Here is a 20,897-nt window from a genome sequence, read left to right as displayed (position 1 = left end):
TTCACACTTCCACATCTCAGAGCAGCTTTCATCCTATGACTCCTGGGAGTTTCACCTTCTTCACCTTTGATTAGGAAAATCCAGAAGTAAGTATTTTGCACCATTTCTCAGAATTACTCACTATAGAATCTGGCTTAATAACACATCCCTTTAATGGCTGACTTCCCATCCCTGCGTCATTCCATCTCCCCCAGCTTTCTGGTGTTCCCTGCACCTCCCAAATATACTACATGCGCTAGAATCATTGTCATAAAGATAGGTTGTTCTGAAGGAACCTCAATCAAGATATAAATAGTCCCTGGGAGTGGGCAATGTCTAGCAACGTTACAAATTCACATGTCCTTTGACCTGGCAAATCTAATTCTAATAACAATTTTAACAAGTATATTCACACATGTGCAAAATAATGTATATAAGGTTATTCACTGAACCACTATTTGCGATAGCAAGAGACTGACACAATTTAAATGCCCATTAATAGGGAACTGGTTAAATAAATCAAAGTTCATTGATACAATGAGATACTATGCAGCAAAAAAAAAAAAAAAAATGCCTGCTAACTTGGAACAATCTTCAAGATTTATTTAAATGAAAAAACAAGATACCAAACAGCATGTGTGATACACTACCATTTGTGGAAAGTGGGGAGCATAAACAAACATGTATTTGATTGTAATCGCAGATTTTCTTTCTGGAAGAATAAGAAACTGGGAAACTTTTCTTTTTTTTTTTCTTTTTCTTCGGAGTTTCCTCTTGTTGCCCAGGCTGGAGTGCAGTGGTGCAATCTTGGCTCACCGCAACCTCCGCTTCCTGGGTTCAAGCAATTTCCTGCCTCAGCCTCCCGAGTAGCTGGGATTACAGGTGCCCACCACCACACCTGGCTAATTTTTGTATTTTTAGTAGAGTTTTGACTGCATTTTGTCCGCACTTGACTGCATTTTGATGTGGAATTTTTTTTTACATTTTGAAGTACTTTGGATTTTTTCCTTTTTTTTTGAGACGGAGTCTCGCTCTGTAGCCCAGGCTGGAGTGCGATGGCATAATCTCAGCTCACTGCAAGCTCCGCCTCCCAGATTCACACCATTCTTCTGCCTCAGCCTCCCGAGTAGCTGGGACTACAGGCGCGTGCCACCATGCCCGGCTAATTTTTTGTATTTTTAGTAGAGATGGGGTTTCACCATGTTAGCCAGGATGGTCTCAATCTTCTGACCTTGTGATCCACCTGCCTCGGACTCCCAAAGTGCTGGGAATACAGGCGTGAGCCACTGCGCCTGGCCAGGAAACTTTTCTTATATAAACCCGTTGGTGCCTTTTGAATTATGAGCTATGTGAGTGAATTACCTATTCAGAAAAAAATGACTTAATTGAAACTTTTAAAAAATGAATGTGGAAAAAATATTTTATATTCAGAAAGTTATTTTGAGTCATTTCAGAAACACATTTATTTGTGTAAAGTTAGATGTAACTACAAACCACAAAACTACAAATTGCAGTATGTCCAACAAATGTGTACCAACAGCCACCTAGAGCTTTAAAAGGTTTAGATAATGTGTTAATTAATCAGAGAGGTAGAAAGAATAAAAGACAGGTAAGTTGTTGAAGGTCCCAAAGTCACAGTTGGGGACTTGGAAGCTCTCATTATAAATAACATCTCACCTATCCTGCGAACCTGCTATGAGATTAGTATGTACGTGTTATAGGTGAGAAGACTAAGGCTGGAGAGCTGAAGGGACTGGCTGAAGGTCACTTAAGCAGAACATGAATTCTAGGTCTATCTGACCCCAAGGAAAGATATGTGCCAACATCCCCTCAGTGCTATCTATTAAAGATTCAGATCTTGATAAGAGGTGATAAAAGCATTGAATAAGGGGTCATCGCCCAAGGTCCAGGCCTGAAAGTACTCTAGTAAGCAGGAAGGATAGCCACTTGGTTTGGCCCCTTTGTACAGATTTTCATGGCAGAGCCAGAGCATAGGGTCCACATCTTTCTGTGACTACGGCATGACAATGCCATACTACAGGGAGGGAATCTATCAAAAAGGGTTTGGAAAATATTTTTGACAAACATCTAGTAAACACATTTTATGTGCCCTAAGCTGAAAGTTCTTGAAAGTACAGATCATTTTGCCTTTGTAGCCCCTGGCTCAGTGCCTGGCACATAGAGGTTTCTCAGAAAATATTTGGTGAGTGAATGAATGAGCCAACAGTTGGCAGCATAGTGTGAGGCAATGCAGGAAGTCCAAAGAAGTAAAATACACAGTGCTAGGTTATAACTCAGTTGAGGAGACAAGACAAAAATACCACAATATTTAAGTAAGCATAGGAGACAGTCTATAAATAAGGCCCCCGTGTCAAATGAAGCCTGAGCTACATGCAATCAGAAGTAGAAGAATAGCCCTGTACAGTAGAGTGATGGGAATATGTCACCTAGATAGGCAGAGATCAAGAGGAAGGCATTTTAGGGAAGATAATTTCTAGTGGAGATGTTTTATAAGCCCAACAGCTTGACACAGGGGAAAGAACTATAAGATTTGGAATTAGGCCCAAGGTTTGAATCCCAGACCTACCCTTTATTGATGGGCACAATTACTTAACCCCTCTGATAAGGATAATATCTCACAATGCCATTGTGAGAATTAAGCTAATTATATTGAGAACCTAGTCCAGTGCCTCACTCATGGTAGGTGTTCAATAAATGATTTTTCACCTTCATACATGGAACCCAAAAGTCTTCAGCCAATGGCTACAGGTAACAGTGAAGAAAGGGTGCTGGCTAGAACACTGGGAGAGATTTAGGGGGCTAAGCTCCAGGAAACAGACTGGGATGGAGGTAATGTGGGGTGGGAGAATGGGGCTTCAGAGCCAGACTGAGATAGTTGGACTCTACAGCCCCACCTGTGGCCATTTTAGACGACTGTTATTAAGGATCTTGTCCTTCCTAGAATGCCGGGCTGAAGACAAACTGGAAAGAAGGAGGACTAAGGAGAGGGCAGAGGAAAGATATTTTTCTCCAAGCCCTGAGATCCTCCAGACCTTGAGCCAACTGGAGAATAATGGGGAAACTGAAGTTCCCCAATAGTATGTGGGGCCTCCCCAGATCCAGGGACAGTCTAAAACTGGATTCAGGTAGTGGGGCCAAGGGAGCTCCTCCACTGCTGCCTCTGAACATCACCTCAGCCCCACAGCCTCAGTCAGCAATCCAAGCTCCAAGCCTAGACACAAAGCCCTCTCCTCCTCTAGATCTTAGTCTCCCTCCCTTCGCTTGTTGCTCTTTGATCCTTCACATATCTTTGTTTCTATTTTAGTCTCTATCTCAGCTTTTCTGTCTCTGTTCCAATTGTTCTCTCTTTCTGTCTTTGTTTCTACCTAAAAGTTTCTTTTTCCATTTTACTCACATTTCTCTGAATAACAAGGCATGGCTCCCTGGGAAATTTTCTTTGCATTACAAAAACCCAAAACAAAGCAAAACAAAAACACCCAATAAGCCTGGGTGTTTTGGTATTCACAAAAGCATATGAATCTAAAAGCCAGTCATAATTTAGATTCATACCTCTATACCATAAACAAAAATATATCTTAGACATATTAAAGAGTTAAACATAGAAAAGCCAAATCATAGAAAAACTGCAGGAAATTGAATTTACTATTTATCAGATCTTTGAAGGAATGGTAACTTTCAAAGCATTAAAGCAAAGAAGAAATCGTGAAGGAAAAGATTTTTATTACAGTGGTACATGCTTGTAATCCCAACTACTGGGTGGCAGGGACAGGAGGTTAGTGGGGGGCAGTGGTGAGGTGGGAGGATTGCTTGAGCCTAGAATTTCGAGACCAGCCTGGGCAACATAGTGAGACCTCATCTCTTTTTTTTTTTTTTTCTGAGATGGAGTTTTGCTCTTGTTGCCCAGGCTGGAGTGCAGTGGCACAGTCTCTGCTCACTGCAACCTCTGCCTCCCGGGTTCAAGTGATTCTCCTATCTCAGTCTCCCAAGTAGCTGGGATTACAGGCGCCCGCCACCATGCCTGGCTAATTTTTGTATTTTTAATAGACATGGGGTTTTACCATGTTGGCCAGGCCGGTCTCAAACTCCTGACCTTAGGTGATCCACCCACCTTGGCCTCCCAAAGTGCTGGGATTACAGGTGTGAGCCACCGCGCCCAACCTGGTCTTAAAAAAAAAAAAATGAAGCTTCTGAACAAAGAAAATTAACAAGATAAAAATAAAAAGTTTGCAGTAAAGCAAATAATAAATATTTAAATTATATAAAGTTCATATCATAAAAAGAACAATTAAAGCCTGAGTAAACATATTTTCCATAAGTTGAAAAATGTCAACATAAGGAAAAATGCTTAGCTTCTTCTTTTCTTTTTTTTTTTTTTTTTTTGAGACGGAGTCTCACTCTGTCGCCAGGCTAGTGTGCTGTGGTGCGATCTCGGCTCACTGCAACCTGCAACCTCCAACTCCCTGGTTCAAGGGATTCTCCTGCCTCAGCCTCCCGAGTAGCTGGGATTACAGGCATGCGCCACCATGCCCGGCTAATTTTTGTATTTTTGGTAGAGATGGGGTTTCACTATGTTGGCCAGGATGGTCTCGATCTCCTGACCTCGTGATCTGCCCACCTCAGCCTCCCAAAGTGCTGGGATCACAGGCGTGAGCCATCACACCCAGCCTAGCTTCTTATTTTCAGGCATATGCAATTAAAACATTAATAAGAACCTTTTCCCTGCCATTATTCTAGCAAAAAGTAAAACAATGATAATACGCAATGCTTTTGGTTAGGTAAATTTGTACAACACTTTTGGACTGGTATTTGGCAATAATTACCAAGAAACTTTAAACTATTTGTAACTTTGTTCCTTAATTCCATTCCAAGAGATTTATCCCAAGGCAGCAGATTTTAAACTATGCTTCTGGCAAGCCAAGAAGTGCTACAGAATTGTCTGTGGAACAGATAGTAGGGATATGCATTAACCAAAGTTTGGGGCTATAAGCAAGAAAAACTAACCCTGATTACCTTAAGCAAAAGGGCAATCCACAGGGAAAACTTGGACACTCACAGAATCAATGAGAAGCTACAAAACCACGTTCTGAAAATAGGCAGGAAACAAGAGAATTCCAGAGGGCTGGGCAGCTGGAATCACACCACAGGTCATGGAGCAAGAACAGGTGCATGTGGCACTGCTGCTGAGAGGAAAATGACCTCTAATCACCCCAAACTGTCATATGCCCGTGATTCATAAGCAAGGATGTCTGATTGACTGAACCTAAATCACATGCCTCAGGCTTTTCAAGGAAGCAGGAGGTGAGGGTGAAGACTCTGGGTCTCTGGTTTCCTAATAGGTGATGGGAACTACCTCTCAAATCTACACACATATGGGGAACCCTCAAGCAGAAGACTTGGGTACTAATTGGAGGATGATGTGGATGCTGGACAGCTGAAAAGCAGGAAATATTTATCAACTACTGGGTGATATTCAGAGACGCCGACCACATAAAGCTCTCAGCTTCCTACCCCCACTTCAACCAGAGTAATTCCACTTTGATCATCTTTTCCAAATAGGCTTCCAGGCAAGATTTTGTTTGCTGAAAGGTTTCTGCAGCTTCAACACATTTAAGAAGCCCTTGTGGATCACCAAGAAGGCTGGCTTAATATACCTTACCAACTGTTTTCTCCTTTGCTGTCTTCCAGAGACGAGACTGGAACAATGCTTATTTTTCTAGTCTCCCTTACAGGTAGAGGTGGCCATGTAACACAATTTTAATCAAATGAAACATTAAGTCTGTATCCACTGGAGGTTATTTGGGGATGATAAAAACAAAAAGGTAGACCTGACTGGCATTATCTCTACCTCTTTCTGCCATGAATGCTGATGTTACAACTGCAACTTCAGCAGCCACTTTGAGAACATAAACATGAGAAAATGGCCAAGAGAACCAAAGCCAACATCCGCCCACCTCTGAATCTCTTGTTATATGAGAAAAATAGCCTCTTATTTTAAAAGCAATTTTAAGAAGTTTTCTTTCTTTGCAGCTTATATTATTATTTATTGATATATCCCTAAGGGAAAAATCTAGAATAAGTAAAAATATATACATATATACATATATATGTGTGTGTGTGTGTATATATATATATATATATAGAGAGAGAGAGAGAGAGGGAGAGAGAAAGTTGTTCATTACAGAATTTTCCAAACTGGTTTAAAAAAATAACTAAATCTAAATGTCTATCTATAGGAGATTGCTTAAATAAATTACAGTCTATCCACTAGATGAACTACTATGCCACTATGCCTGTAGTGAGATAAATAATTATGAAGCTATTATATGTTTATGACATAATAGTAATTAAAACCCTAGAATGAGTAATTGTATCTATGTTATATACTATACATACAAACCCAGCTATCTGCAATGGCCACTGTCACCTTTAAAGGAACTGAATCACCCACTGCACCTGATGAGCAGAGCAGCTGTAAACATGTTCTGTGCTGTGTGGCTCAATGACCACCTCCACTCCACACAGCTGATTGGCTCAGGGGTGGACATCTGATCCGGAGTACCCAACATCCTTTGAGATGCTTATTGTAAAACTCTCTGCTCAAATGGGTGAATTGGGCCAGTAAGATTCTCATCCTTTGGAATCAAAATTGGTAGAATACCAAGAGAATCAGGCAAATCGCATCAGGAGCTGAAGTTTAAAGAATACACAGAATGGTCAGGCACAGTGGCTTATCCCTGTAATCCCAGCACTTCGGGAGGCTGTGGCAGGAGGATCATTTGAGGCCAGGAGTTGGAGACCAGCCTGGGCAACATAATGAGACCCCGTCTTTACAATAAATAAATAAATTAGCTGGGCATGGTGGCATGTACCTGTAGTCCTAGCTACTCTGAAGGTTGAGGCAGGAGGATCGCTTGAGCCCAAGTTTGAGGCTGCAGCGTGGTATGATTGTGCCACTGCACTTCAGCTTGGGAGACAGCAAAACATTGTCTCAAAAAAAAAAAAAAAATACTTAGAAAGAGAGAGAATTATTTGGCACAGTGGCTCACATCTTTAATCCCAGCACTTTGGGAGGTTGAGATGGGAGGACTGTTTGAGGCCAGGAGTTCCAGACCAGCCTGGGCAATATAATGAGACCCCATCTCTATAAAATAAAATATAAAAATTAGGCTGGGTACGGTGGCTCACACCTGTAATCCCAGCATTCTGGGAGGCCGAGGTAGGCAGATCACCTGATGTCAGGAGTTTGAGATGAGCCTGGCCAACATGGTGAAACCCCATCTCTACTAAAAATACAAAAATTACCCAGGCATGGTGGTGGGCGCCTGTAATCCCAGCTACTCGAGAAGCTGAGGAATGAGAATCACTTGAACCCGGGAAGCAGAGGTTGCAGGGAGCTGAGGTCGCGCCACTGCACTCCAGCCTGGGTGACAGTGAGACTCCATCTCAAAAAAATAAATAAAACAAAATAAAAATTAGCTATAATCATGTCACTGCTCACCAGCAGCCTGGGCAACAGAGTGAGACCCTGTGTCTTAAAACAAAAAACGAAAACAAAATGTAGACTATGTCATCAAGCAAGGGCCATGAAAGGCTATGAACTCATGTGTTATAAGGAACCAGAAAATATTAGGCTGAGAAAAGATACAGAGTACAGCATGAAGAAGTCAGCCAGGTGAATGGAGAGACAGAGGTAGACACAGAAAAAAAGGAAAGCCCAAAGAGTAGCTAACTTAGGTAAACAGCAGTGTTAGACTGAGGATCAAGAATTCTAGAGAGCTGCCATAGATTCAGAACAGCTTTCTAGGTCCAGTCCTAGAGGCTTAGCTGGACTCCAGCCTCTTTTGGCTAAATGGTTTCAATGAGACCCTGTAGCCAGTGTGAGTATGCATTCCTGGGAACCATAATAGTCTAGCATAGCTGTAAAAGTTATCTTTGCATATAGAGAGGGACAGGAACGTGAACAAATAGAAACCATCAATTTGTTAGAGAAGGATTTTTGTGGATATTTCTTTTGAAGAATTCATTATTGTTGCTCCAACGTTGTTTTTACATTAAATGACAATTTTGTTTTAAAACCACTGTGGAACTCCTGGGATAAAGCCTTAAGTATGTGTGTATTACTGACTTTGCAATACTGGTTTCCAAGAATTTATTTTAAGAATATAATCAGAGATAAGGCATGAGAATGTAAATTCTTGAATCCTTATTATAGCATTGTTGTAGTAGAAAAAAATGGAAACTACTTGAATGCCAAACAACAGAGTATTGGTTAAATAAATTATGATATATCCATAGAATGGGATGCTGTACAACCATTAAAAAATCATGTTGTACGCTGGGCACAGTAGCTCATGCCTGTAATCCTAGCACTTTGTTTTTTTGTTTTTGTTTTTCGTTGTTGTTGTTGTTGTTTTTTGAGACGGAGTCTTTCTCTGTCCCCCAGGCTGGAGTGCAGTGGCGCGATCTCAGCTCACCGCAACCTCCACCTCCTGGGTTCACGCCATTCTCCTGCCTCAGCCTCCCGAGTAGCTGGGACTACAGGTGCCCGCCAACATGCCCAGCTAATTTTTTGTATTTTTAGTAGAGATGGGGTTTCACCGTGTTAGCCAGGATGGTCTCGATCTCCTGACCTCGTGATCCGCCCGCCTCGGCCTCCCAAAGTGCTGGGATTACAGGCTTGAGCCACCGCGCCCGGCCTCAATCCTAGCACTTCGAAAGGCCGAGGCAGGCAGATCACTTGAGGCTAGGAGTTCAAGACCAGCCTGGCCAACATGGTGAAAACCCGTCTCTCCTAAAAATACAAAAATTAGCTGGGCTTCATGGCACGCACCTGTAATCCCAGCAACTCAAGAGGCTGAGGCAGGAGAATCGCTTGAACCTGGGAGGCAGAGGTTGCAGTGAGCCGAGATCACACCACTGCACTCCAGCCTGGGCGACAAAGCAAGACTCTGTCTCCAAAAAAAAAAAAAATCGTATTGTAAAAGAATATTGGTTGGTACAGAAAATGTTCATGATTTACTGCTAAGCAAAAAACAACAACAAAAAAACTTACAAAATAGTAACTACAACGTGACACCCTTTCTTTTGTACAGAGAATGAAGCACGCTATCACAGGCATAAAATACTGAAGGGACAGATACTAACATGTTAACAACAGTTGCTCTTGGGTTACAAGGCAGGGATAGTTAGAAGAAATGTTTGTATTTTTCCTTTATACTATTTTGCTTTTTTCGTGTTTTCCTACCTTGAGTACCTTGTTTGCCTAATTAAAGAGGTGGGGAGAGGAGGAGATTTCCTCCCCTGCTTTTAATTTTTTTTTTTTTCCAAGAAAATCACGCTGACTGTGGGCCTAGGAAACTATTGCCAGAATTCCCAACATCTCCCACAGCCCGGTGCTTGGGGAAACCAGAACTAAGTGAAAGACTTTCTCTCGCAAAGCAAAGTGCACAGGTGACAAGAGAGAAGGGCAGAGGAAAGAAACGGGTTGGACCGATCCGAGGACGGGCAGGCTGGCGTGCCGACGGTCGCGAGCAGACAACCCTCTCCCTAGCGGAGCGCTCGCCCCAGCCTCTGCCCGGAAGGCCCGGGGCGACGCGCTCGGATGCGTGGCTCTGGAAGGGCACTGAGCTGGAACATGCTGGGGCACCGCGCGGGCACCCGGGTGCCGCTGGCGCCGCTGACGAGGGGTGCTAGCAGGCTGTGCTCGCGTAGCTGGGAAGCTGTAAGCCTGTGAAAAGCCAAGCCAACCAGGCAGAGAGGCTCCGCAACAGCTAGCCTCGGCCGGGGCCTGCCCAGAGCTGCGTTGACCGCCGGAGCCCGCGTGCCGCTGCAGCGGAGCCATCATGAAGTGGCTCCCTGGCCAGGCCGTCCTGGCAGCCCGCCCGCCCCGCCCGCTGGGGAGCAGTGCCAGGGGAACCAGGGCAGGCGGGGATCATGTGCTCCGCGCTCAGGAGCCCTTGGCATTCCTCGCGTGCGGCAGCTCTCCCCTCCATTTCCACCCAGGGGGGCTATCGGTCTTACTTTAAAAAGACAAAAACACAAATTACGGTGACGCAAAAGAAATATAAAAACAGGAGTCAGAGGACCTAGATTTGATTGTCAACCCATGTGACCATGAGCAGGTCACATTCATGCCTCCGCTCCCCTATCTGTGACATGGATATAATGATCCTATTTGTCCCAAGAGGTAGCCGTGAGTCTTATTAATGAAGATACAAATGATATAAGAGTAATGAAAACTGCTTTGGAAATTATGAAGGATAAGCTGATGCCAGTCCCTGTTCGCTAGATGTATACATTTTAGGATTTCATAGTTCTTTAATTTTGAATGTTATTTGTGTGTATTGGTAAATCATCACTTTCCACTTTCCACAGCTTAAAATGGAAGACTATAGTGCAGTGATAGCTTAGAACTGGGAAGGAAATCAGGTCCAAAGCAAAGGAGAGCACACACCTGCCAATATAAAGATCAATAACATTTCTGACATTGGGTTTGGAATTGAGTTCTGAGTTTCACAGCAGTCAAAGTGTAAAAGGAACCACGATCAGATGTTGTACTCATTATTGGAAAAGATTAGTACAGAGGAGAAGGTCAAGCAAGACAAGTGCCCTCAGGAAAAAATGGGATATTCTCTGAATCTGCATTCCCCAAGTATCAGTCGTTTACATACCATCTTCATGTGTTTTGCTGTATTTATATGCCACATGTACATTTAGTTAATGAATATTTTTTCTTTAAAACAGTCTAACAAAAAATATTTCCTAATGAAAAAATATATATTACTCCCTTAAGTGTTTGTTCTATATTTTCCCGATATAATTTACTTTATTAAGAAATACATAACCATTAAATTACAAAATGTTCATTCTCTAACCACCTAATGTCATCTTATATGCCACGTGTATTAGTCCGTTTTCACACTGTTACAAAGAATACCAGAGACTGGGTAAGTTATAAAGAATAGAGGTTTAATTGACTCACCATTCCAAATAGCTGGGGAGGCCTCAGGAAACTTACAATCATGGCAGAAGAGGAAGGGGAAGCAAGGACCTTCTTCACATTGTGACAGGAGGAGGCAGGGGGAAAGTGCTATACTTCAAAACCATCAGCTCTTGTGAGAACTCACTCACTATCATGAGAACAGCATGGGGGAACAACCCCCATGATCCAATCACCTCCCACCAGTTCCCTCCCTCAACACGTGGGGATTACAGTTCTAAATGAGATTTGGGTGGGGACGCAGATCTAAATCATATCACCATGTAAGATGTCTGAGTGCATAATATGTGCAGGCTATGTATAGCACACTTTGGGAAACTCTCTTCTTCTTGTTTGATGAGCCCCTTACAGAGCCCATCATGGCATGTCCACACTGACAGAGATCCTAGATATCACCAGGGCCAATTCCCTTTGCAGACTCTACTAGCAGAGAGAGGCCCAGCAAAAGGACCAGACCTGCCCAGGATAACCCATCATGGGAGGGACAGGCTGATGCCGCCTAACCTCCAGTCCTATGTCTTTGGCTCCCTTTACACACTACCTCTCCCTAGGTCCCTCCACTCCCCCTACCTCCCACCATCCTGTTGACCCCTCAGTCACGGCTTGTGCCCATGACAGCCTAATAATATGCTCCTGTCTAAGAGAAGATAAGTTGATACAATTTGGGCGGCATCCCAGAACCACCTTGGATTCTCTCCTGGTCTCTTTCCTTAGATTATGAACTCCAGGAGGGGAAGAGCCATGATATAGGAGGTTGGAGCCATGATTTAGGAGGTTGGTGTGAGATAGTAGGTGTAGAGGCAGAGTCATATAGAGCTCATCTTCCCAAGTAGGTACTGAATAGGCTTTGGACAAATTGCACAGGATAAAGAGAAGTAGCCAGAAGAGTTGTAGAATTTCCAGGGCTCAGAACTACTATCAGGCCACAGCTTCTGGTGGGGCGGATTGTACTCCAAAGGAAGGCACCTGCAGAGGAGGCAACTCAGGATCTCCTACTTGAGGCTGAGGCAGCAGGCAGAGGGGAGGCTGTTTTAACTGGGCTCCCAGAGGAGCTGCCTTTCACAATTTGTTCACCTGAGGGGTACCTGCTTGTAATACGCTCTAAGGTGCCATATGAGCTAACAGAGCCTACATGGATCCCAAAGAAAGTTACGGCAGTCAAGGACTATGAGGTAATAATCTGAAACTCAAATGGGTCCTCTGGGGCCCAACAGGGATATGTCTTCCTCACCTAAAGGCCCCTGCAGAGCTGATGAGCAGTGCTGCCTTGGACCAGTGAGGATAACCTGCAGAGCTCATCAGAGCTAAGCACCAATAAGATTCAGGTTAGGAGGGTGGAGTACAGAGACCCCACAAAGTCTAGCAATAATGCTGCCAACTCTCAAGGTAGACAGAAGAACAATCTTTTCAGCTCCACTTAGCCTCTGCCAAGTGTTGCTACTGGGAAGGCTGTGGGCTGAAGGAACAAGCCCTGGATTAGGAGCCAGAAGGCTAGAGTTCTCACTCTGGCTCTGTGTGATGTTGGGCAAGTTTCTTTGCCACTCTGGGCTTCAGTTTCCTCATCTACACATTTTCCTAATTCTTGTTCTGCTGTAAAAATTAGGAAATTGGCCAAGTGCGGTGGCTCACGCCTATGATCCCAGCTCTTTGGGAGGTAGAGGCGGGCAGATCACTTGAGGTCAGGAGTTCGAGACCAGCCTGGCTAACACGGCGAAACCCCGTCTCTACTAAAAATACACAAATTAGCTGGGCGTGGTGGTGTGCACTTGTAATCCCAGCTACTTGGGAGGCTGAGGCAGGAGAATCACTTGAACCCAGGAGGCAGAAGTTGCACTGAGCCGAGATCGTGGCACTGCACTCCAGCCTTGGCAACAGAGTGAAACTCCATCTCAAAAAAAAAGATTAGGAAATTTAGGTTCTGAAGTCAGACAGACTTGGTTTTTAGCCCAGTTCTTCCCAAAGGAACTCAGAGGTCAGCTAAGGACATAGATACATAAACAAAGATTTACAAAAGAGACTGGCGCAAAAGCAATGATCTTGCTTCTTGCTCAAGGCAGCACAGTGAGTGGCAGAGTGAGGACTAGAATACAGGGCCCAGAACTTGATGTAGAGACATAATAATCATATAAACGATTAATGAAGTGGCTAATCATAAATGTGACAGTTGCCACAAAGGAAAGGTAGAGGATGCTATGTGAACACACAACAGATCGTAACATGATGTATACGCTGTGGTAAAGATTCTGGATGTTCCCCAAAGAGTAATAGGAAATCATCTAAGCAAAATGGTGATAGTAAGAGGCTGCTGCAATGAAGACCAGATTGGAAGGATGCAAGAGTGGAGGCATGGAGGCCTGTTAGGTGACTCTTGCAATAATTCAGACAAGAGATGTTAATGACATGGGTTAGGGAAGTGGGGTGACTAGACCAATGAGGCATAAAACTATCAGGACTCAGTGACTGATTCCATGTAAAAAGAGAAAGGGAGAAGGCAATGTTAAAGGCAACACTCACATTACTGATAGAGACAGAAGACAGCCAAGGGTCCCCAGCAAAATCTCAGCTTCAAGCCTAAAAAAGCCTGAAGGCTGAAAAACCAGACTGCTGGTCCCAGATGAAGCCCACCCTTTCTCAGCTGATTCTCTCTGAATAATGTCCACTTGCACACTGGGGGAAAGGGGTGGAGCCTCAGGAAGTTTGTGCCCTAGGCAGCAGAGGAGCCTGCTCTCTTCAGCTGAGTGGTGACCTGGGTGGGAATGAATCTGTGAGGTGGAGGGCCTGTTAGCAGGACTCCATCTCACCTGCTGAGTTGTTTTTTTCTTTTTTTCCTTTTTGTTCAATAAAGTTCTGCTTTACTTGCCCTTCAGTGCATCCATTTGCCTAATTTTCTTGGTCGTGTGGCAAGAACCCAAGTTTAGCTGAACTAAGGAATAAAGTTCTACAACATTACTGGAATGAAAAATAGGGTGAATGATGGTGCCATTTACTGAGATCAGGGTACTAGTGGGGAGCAGGTTTTAGGGTGATCTTTAGTTCAACTTTAGACACATTGGGTTTTCTAGTTGTGGTGGTTGTGTTTTAATTTGGTTTGGTCTGAGAATGCCGAGTTTGCCTATGAAATTGAGAAAGTAGTTGGGTATGGAGGTCCCTTGATCAATGAGAGGATTGGTTTTTGGAGTCAACCCATTGGCAACTGAAGGCACAGTGGACAGAGACAGGCAACCTGCCTATCCCTAAAGCATAGTGGAGAATAGATGGTACACAGGCTTTGGAATGGCACTCATTGGTTTTTTGTTCCCTTTTAACCAGCAGCCAGGTGACCCTGGTCAATTTGCTTAATCAATCTGAGCATAAGACTCCTCATTTATAACATGGAAATAATGATTCCTACCTCACTGAATTATCATGAGAATTATACTATATTACAATTCACAATTCAAAAGACTCTCATCTACTTACTACATGTAAGGATATTTCAGACAAACACTATATCTTATAAGCTTGGTGTGAAATTGCTAAGATCTGAATGTTTGTGTCCCCTTAAAATTTATATGCTGAAATCCTAACCCCAGAGGTGATGATGGTATTGGGAGGTGTGGCCTTTGGGAGATGATTAAGTCATGAGGGCAAAGCCCTTATGAATGGGATTGGTGCCCTTATAAAAGAAACCCCAGAGAGATCCCTCACCCCTTCCACATGTGAAGTTGCAGTGAGAAGGCAGCCATCTGTGAGGAAACTGGCTCTCACCAGAACCCAACCATGCTGGCACCTTGATCTTAGACTTCCCAGCCTCCAGAACTGTGAGCAATATAGTTCTGCTGTTTATAGCCACTCAGTCTATAGTATTTTGTTATAGCAGCCCGAACAGAGTAAGACAGAAGTCTAATATCAATATAATTTTTCTGAACAAAATAAATCCAAAGCACTTATCATAGCAAAGAGACAGTATAGCATAGGTTCATGCAGACATTTTAGACATAGACAACCCTAGGTTCAAGCCTGGGTTTATCACTTCCTGGCTGCATGACTTTGGAAAATTATTTACCGAGTTTCCTTTTCTGAAAAATTGAGAGAATAATAGAATTCACCCCATGGGATGGTTAAATGGATTAAGTAAAATATGTAAAGTACATTGACTTAAAACTTTCAAAAATGCTAGTTATTGTTATTGTACAAAATACAGCGTCAGGCACACAGCGAGCACTCATTACATGTTTGTTTCCCTCCCTCCTCCTCACCACTCCTCCAGCCTCCTCAGGTTCATCTGCACACATTTTTAGGTGCACAGGCCTTACTCTAGTTCATAAAGGAACTAGAGTAGAACTCTCTAAATTCTAATTCCTTACAACACTTTCAGCTCAGTCTTCTCCACAGCGATCTATTCTCCCCCTTCATTCAACAAACCCAGTAGATAATATAGGACATTGTATCATGTTGTTAGCAAGTACCAGCTCCTCTCCCTCGCTGGGAATGTAAGAGACAGAGGCTCTAGGCCATATGCTCACAGCATCAGCTGTGTTTCCATGACAACAAGCCCGGCACAACTAGATATTTCAGCAGAGAGGAGCTGTGACACCCAGCTCTCCACAGAATGTAGCTCACTAGCTATTGTTATCTTCCTTGCACTGACCTAAGGACTAAAGCAGGCTGGATGTGGCCCTGAGGGGTGGAGAAGTTTGTGTTTGCAAGAGTAGGAGATTGAATTTGGGAATGCAGTTGGCTGTTTATTGTAGCAGTTAACTGTATTGGCTGTAATAAGTTAAAAGAAACCTAAAAACAAAACAAAAATTCCATTCTAAGTGTCACAACAGAGGAAGGTACTTATTGCCATGTGAACAATAGGAGGATTTGGACCTAATTCTTCCTAAGGGAGTCATAGAAGACTTCATCTTTACAAAATCTTTGGTATTTTCTCTATTTTTAAAGAGAAACATCCTATAAATGTGTTAATTAGGGTACTTTCAGCTCCAAGTAACATGAAACCTAACTAAATCAGCTTAAATAATTAGGACAGTGAATATCTCATGCTCCAGAAAATCTGGAGGTGAGCCATTCCGGGGCTGGCTAATTCAGTGGCTTAGGGATAGCAGCAGGACCCAAATATTTTCTATCTTTCTGCCCTTCTGTCCTTGTTATGTCTGCAGTGTCTTTCCTCATGGTTAAGAGATGGTCAAAGCATTTCCAGGTGTTACAAGCAGACATTTCATCTCTAAAGAAGAAAGGCATTTGCTCCTGTGCATTGCTTCTTAGTAGTGAGGAAAACCTCTCCCAACTACCCACCTGCAGACTTTCTATCAGGTCCCATTGATCACAATGAGGGCCCAGGGTCATGCCTTCATAGTGGATTCAGGATCAAGCAGTTGGGTTTTCTCCTAAGGGAAATGGAGAGTCATTAGAGGATTTTCAACCAGGTGATAGTCAGACTTTTCTAGTGGTTGTTTGTCTGTTTTGTAGAGACAACGTCTCACTACGTTGCCCCAGCTGGTCTCAAACTCCTGGGTTCAAGCGATCCTGTTACCTTGGCCTCCCAAAGTTCTGGGATTTACAGGTGTGAGCCACCTTACCCAGCTTAGATTTCTGTTTTTGATAGATCACTTAGAGAGTAATATGGAAGATGGACTAGAGGGAGGGAAAGATGAGAAGCAGGAAAACCTGTTAGCAAACTGTTGCAAAATCCGCATGAGAAATGACGAGACCTGAACCAAAGTAATGATGATGGGAATTTGGGGTAGGAATTAGGAAAGACAGAGCTAATCGGAGATGGTAAATTTTCATTGGCAGTAGATGCGGAGATTGTCTAGAAGTCTTGCCACCAACTGAACGAAGAACATCACAGGATCAAATTTGAAGGAGCTGATGATTAGCTTAATTGTGTAAATACTGAATTTGGAGACCATGGTGTTTCCAGGTGGTAGGACAAGATAAAGGCTGGAATCTTAAGAAAGGGATATGGAGCTGGGAGTTTTCTGCATGGGAGGGATTGGTTAAAGCCAAAGGAATGGATGAGGTCACCCAAAGAAAGAAGGGAAGAGTGCCAAGAACAGAACCCTGGGTGCACAGCATTTAAGGAATGGGCTGTGGATGAGAATTCCGTGAAAAAGATGAACTCAGAGGAATCAGAAAGATAGAAAGAGAACCAGGAGGGAGTGGTATTACAGAAGCCAAAGGACAAAGATTTCCAAAGAGTGTTAAATACCACAGAAGGGCAAGGGAGGCAGGGATTGACTTCAGCTTTAATGACTTTGATGAGAACCATTGAAGTGAGCACAGTAAAGACTGCAGATATAGACAACTCTTTCTAGAAGTCTGATTGTGATGGGGAGTAGAGAGATGATATGATAACTGGGGCGGGTGAGGGAGAATTTTATAATGTAGAATGAAGCTTGGACATGTTTGCAGGCTGAAGGAAGGAGCCCAGGGCCTGGGAGATGCCATAGTCCTATCTGACCTATAGACATAGGCCAGTTTTGAAGCAAAACCCCAAAAATTGAGTTCTCTCCTCCCTGTGGGCTACTCCAGAGGATCCCTTGAGCTGGCTCCTCAACAGGGGGTGACCAGGTGTCCCTCAGCCTCTGCTGTTATGATGACACATTCATCCACATGCCCTTATTATTCTTAGAAAATACAAGGGAATCAATCCTAGTCTCCATTTAGTATTGGCTTTCTGGAAATTATGCAAAATACTGGCTGTCTTCCAGATCACTTATTAGTGCCTTGGGGTGGTAATTTCATGGAAATGACTTTGAGGCACAGTTGAGCCGTCTAGCAGACAGCCATTTACATTCCAGGGGTCTGTCTTCTATAACTTCCCTATCCCCTTTGGGGCTGGTCCCACTGTCCCCAGGCCAGGCTCTCAGGGAGCTGTACCCTCACCTTCCCTACTTCCTTCAGACTCAGAGCTTCCTTTTCCCAGTCATTCACTCACTGTCCATCTCTTGGTGGCATAATTGTAACCAGAAGCAAAGAGTAGGGTATGCACCTTGGTAAGATCAGGGATGTGTAACTCGAAGGAGATCCAGGAAAAGCTGTCAACACGGCACAGATACCAACATGCAGCCCTGGGACAGGCAGCCCTTACCCACAGAGCCCTGGTAGGACGCATATTGAGGTGTGTATATATATATAATATATATATATATATATATTTTTTTTTTGAGACAGGGTCTCACTTTGTCTGTCAGGATGGAGTGCCGTGGCATGATCTCAGCACACTGCAACCTCCATTTCCCAGGTTCAAGCAATTCTCCCACCTCAGCCTCTTGAGCAGCTGGGACTACAGGTGCTCGCCACCATGCCCAGCTAATTTTTGTATTTTTTTGTTAGGGACGGGGGTTCACGATGTTGGCCAGGCTGGTCTCGAACTCCTGACCTCAAGTGATCCACTTGCATTAGCCTCCCAAAGTGCTGAGATTACAGGCGTGAACCACTGTGCCTGGCAGCAGTATATGTTTTCCCTTTTTTTCTTTTTTTGAGATGGAGTCTCGCTCTGTTGCCAAGGCTGGAGTGCAGTAGCATGATCTCAACTCACTGCAACCTCCACCTCCCAGGTTCAAGCGATTGTTCTGCCTCAGCCTCCCTAGTAGCTGGGATTACAGGTGCGTGCCACTGCACCCGGCTAATTTTTGTATTTTTAGTAGAGACAGGGTTTCACCATATTGGCCAGGCTGGGCTCAAACTCCTGACCTTGTGATCCGCCCACCTCAGCCTCCCAAAGTGCTGGGATTACAGGCATGAGCCACCGTGCCCGGCTGCAATATATGTTTTCTAAGGGAAACCTTCTTTACAGAAACTGCCTGCCTAACCCCCAAAGTTTACTCCCAGAAGCCATGTTTCTGCTGCATCTTCCTATTCCTCATCCCCATCTTGGGCTGTGAGGTCCAGGGTAGACATTCTGTGGCTTCAATCACTTAGCATAATGTTTTAAGATTCATTCATGTTGCAGTATGTATTCATACTTCATTCCTTTTGATTGACAAATAACATTCTTATGTATGGATGTGCCACATCAGTTCATGCACATTTGGATTGTTTCAATATTTTGGCTTTTGTCAATAATGTTGCTATGAATATTTGTGTACAAGTTTTTGTGTGAATGTACGTTTTCATTTTCGGGGGGATGGAATTGCTAGATGTAAGTATGTATATTGTGTAATTGTTTAAATATTGTGTAAATGTTAAAAATTAAACATGACATTTAATTGTTAACTGCCAGACTGCTTTCCAAAGCAGCAGCACCAGTTTATATTCCCACCAGCAGTGTATGGGAGTTCCTCTACATCCTTACCAACACTTATTGTTTGTCTTTTTCATTATAACCATCCCGGGGGATATGAAGTGAAATCTCATTGTGGTTTTGATTTGCATTTTTCTAATGGCTAATAATGTTGAGCATTTTTCTGTGTGTTTACTGGCCATTTGTATATCTTCATTGGGGAAATGTCTATTTGTATCCTTAGCTCATTTTTAAATTAGGTTGTCTTTTAATTATTGATTTCTAAGAGTTCTTTATATATTTTGGGTACAAGTCCCTTATCAGATATATGATTTGCAAAACTACTTCTCATTCTGTGGGTTGTCTTTTCAAGTTCCTGATGATAGCTTTTGAAGCACAAAAGTTGTAAGTTTTGATAAAATCCAGTCTATTTTTTCCTTCGCTCATGCTTTTTTTTTTTTTTCCACACAGGCTCTCACTTTGTCATCCAGGCTAGAGTGCAGTGGTGTGATCTCAGCTCACTGCAACCTCCACCTCCTAGGTTCAACTAATTCCTGTGCCTCAGCCTCCTGAATAACTGGGACTACAGGTGTGTGACACCACACCCAGCTAATTTTTGTATTTTTAGTAGAGACGGGGGTTTCACCATGTTGGCCAGACTGGTCTCGAACTCCTGGTCTTGCCTCTGTCTCCCAAAGTGCTGGGATTACAGGCGTAAGCCACTGAGCCCAGCCTCATACTTTTTTTGTATCCAAGTAGGCTTTGTCTAACCCAAAGCTGTTTTTTTTGTTTGTTTTTGTTTTTGTTTTGTTTTGTTTTGTTTTGTTTGGGATGGAGTCTTTCTCTGTCGCCCAGGCTGGAGTGCAGTGGTATGATCTTGGCTCACTGCAAATTCCGCCTCCCAGGTTCAATCAATTATCCTGCCTCAGCCTCCCGAGTAGCTAGGATTACAGGTGCGTGCCATCACACCCGGCTGATTTTTGTATTTTTAGTAGAGACGGGGTTTCACCGTGTTGGCAGGCTGGTCTGGAACTCCTGGCCTCAAGTGATCCACCTGCCTCAGCCTCCCAAGGTGCTGAGATTACAGGTGTGAGCCACTGTGCCTGGCCCTAACCCAAAGTCTTGAAGCTTTACACCTGTGTTCTTTTCCAAGCGCTTTTTAGTTGCAACTCTTACACTTCATTGATGACCCATTTGGAGTTAAAACTTAAATTCAGTATAAATCTGACCCTCATCACATACACACCTACTCCTCATCCCAGGCTTAGGTTTCACCCTGATTGCTTAGAGCAGTAGAGGAATAAAATGCAGCAGTAAGCCATCCCCTCTCCTTAATAGGGGGAAGGCTTCTCCCTCACAATTATGTTTCCTTTAAAATAAGAGAGCTCAATTATTGTGACACTCTCCATTAATTTACCCTGTCCATGAAAAGTAGAGCGACTTACTTGATTCAAAAATGTGAGAGTAGGCTGGGCATGGTTGATTCAGTGCCTCCTTTTAAATTTCTTTTCTAGCCCAGCACAGTGGCTTATACCTGTAATCCCAGCACTTTGGGAGGCTGAGGTGGGTAGATCACTTGAGGCCAGGAATTCGAGACCAGCCCGGCCAACACGGTGAAACCCCGTCTCTACTAAAAATACAAAAATTAGCCGAGCAAGGTGGCGCGCGCCTGTAATCCCAGCTACT

The sequence above is a fragment of the Hylobates moloch genome, unplaced genomic scaffold (genome assembly GCF_009828535.3).
Source record: "Hylobates moloch isolate HMO894 unplaced genomic scaffold, HMol_V3 SCAFFOLD_11, whole genome shotgun sequence".
Lineage (NCBI taxonomy): Eukaryota > Metazoa > Chordata > Mammalia > Primates > Hylobatidae > Hylobates > Hylobates moloch.
This window is presented reverse-complemented; position numbering follows the sequence as displayed.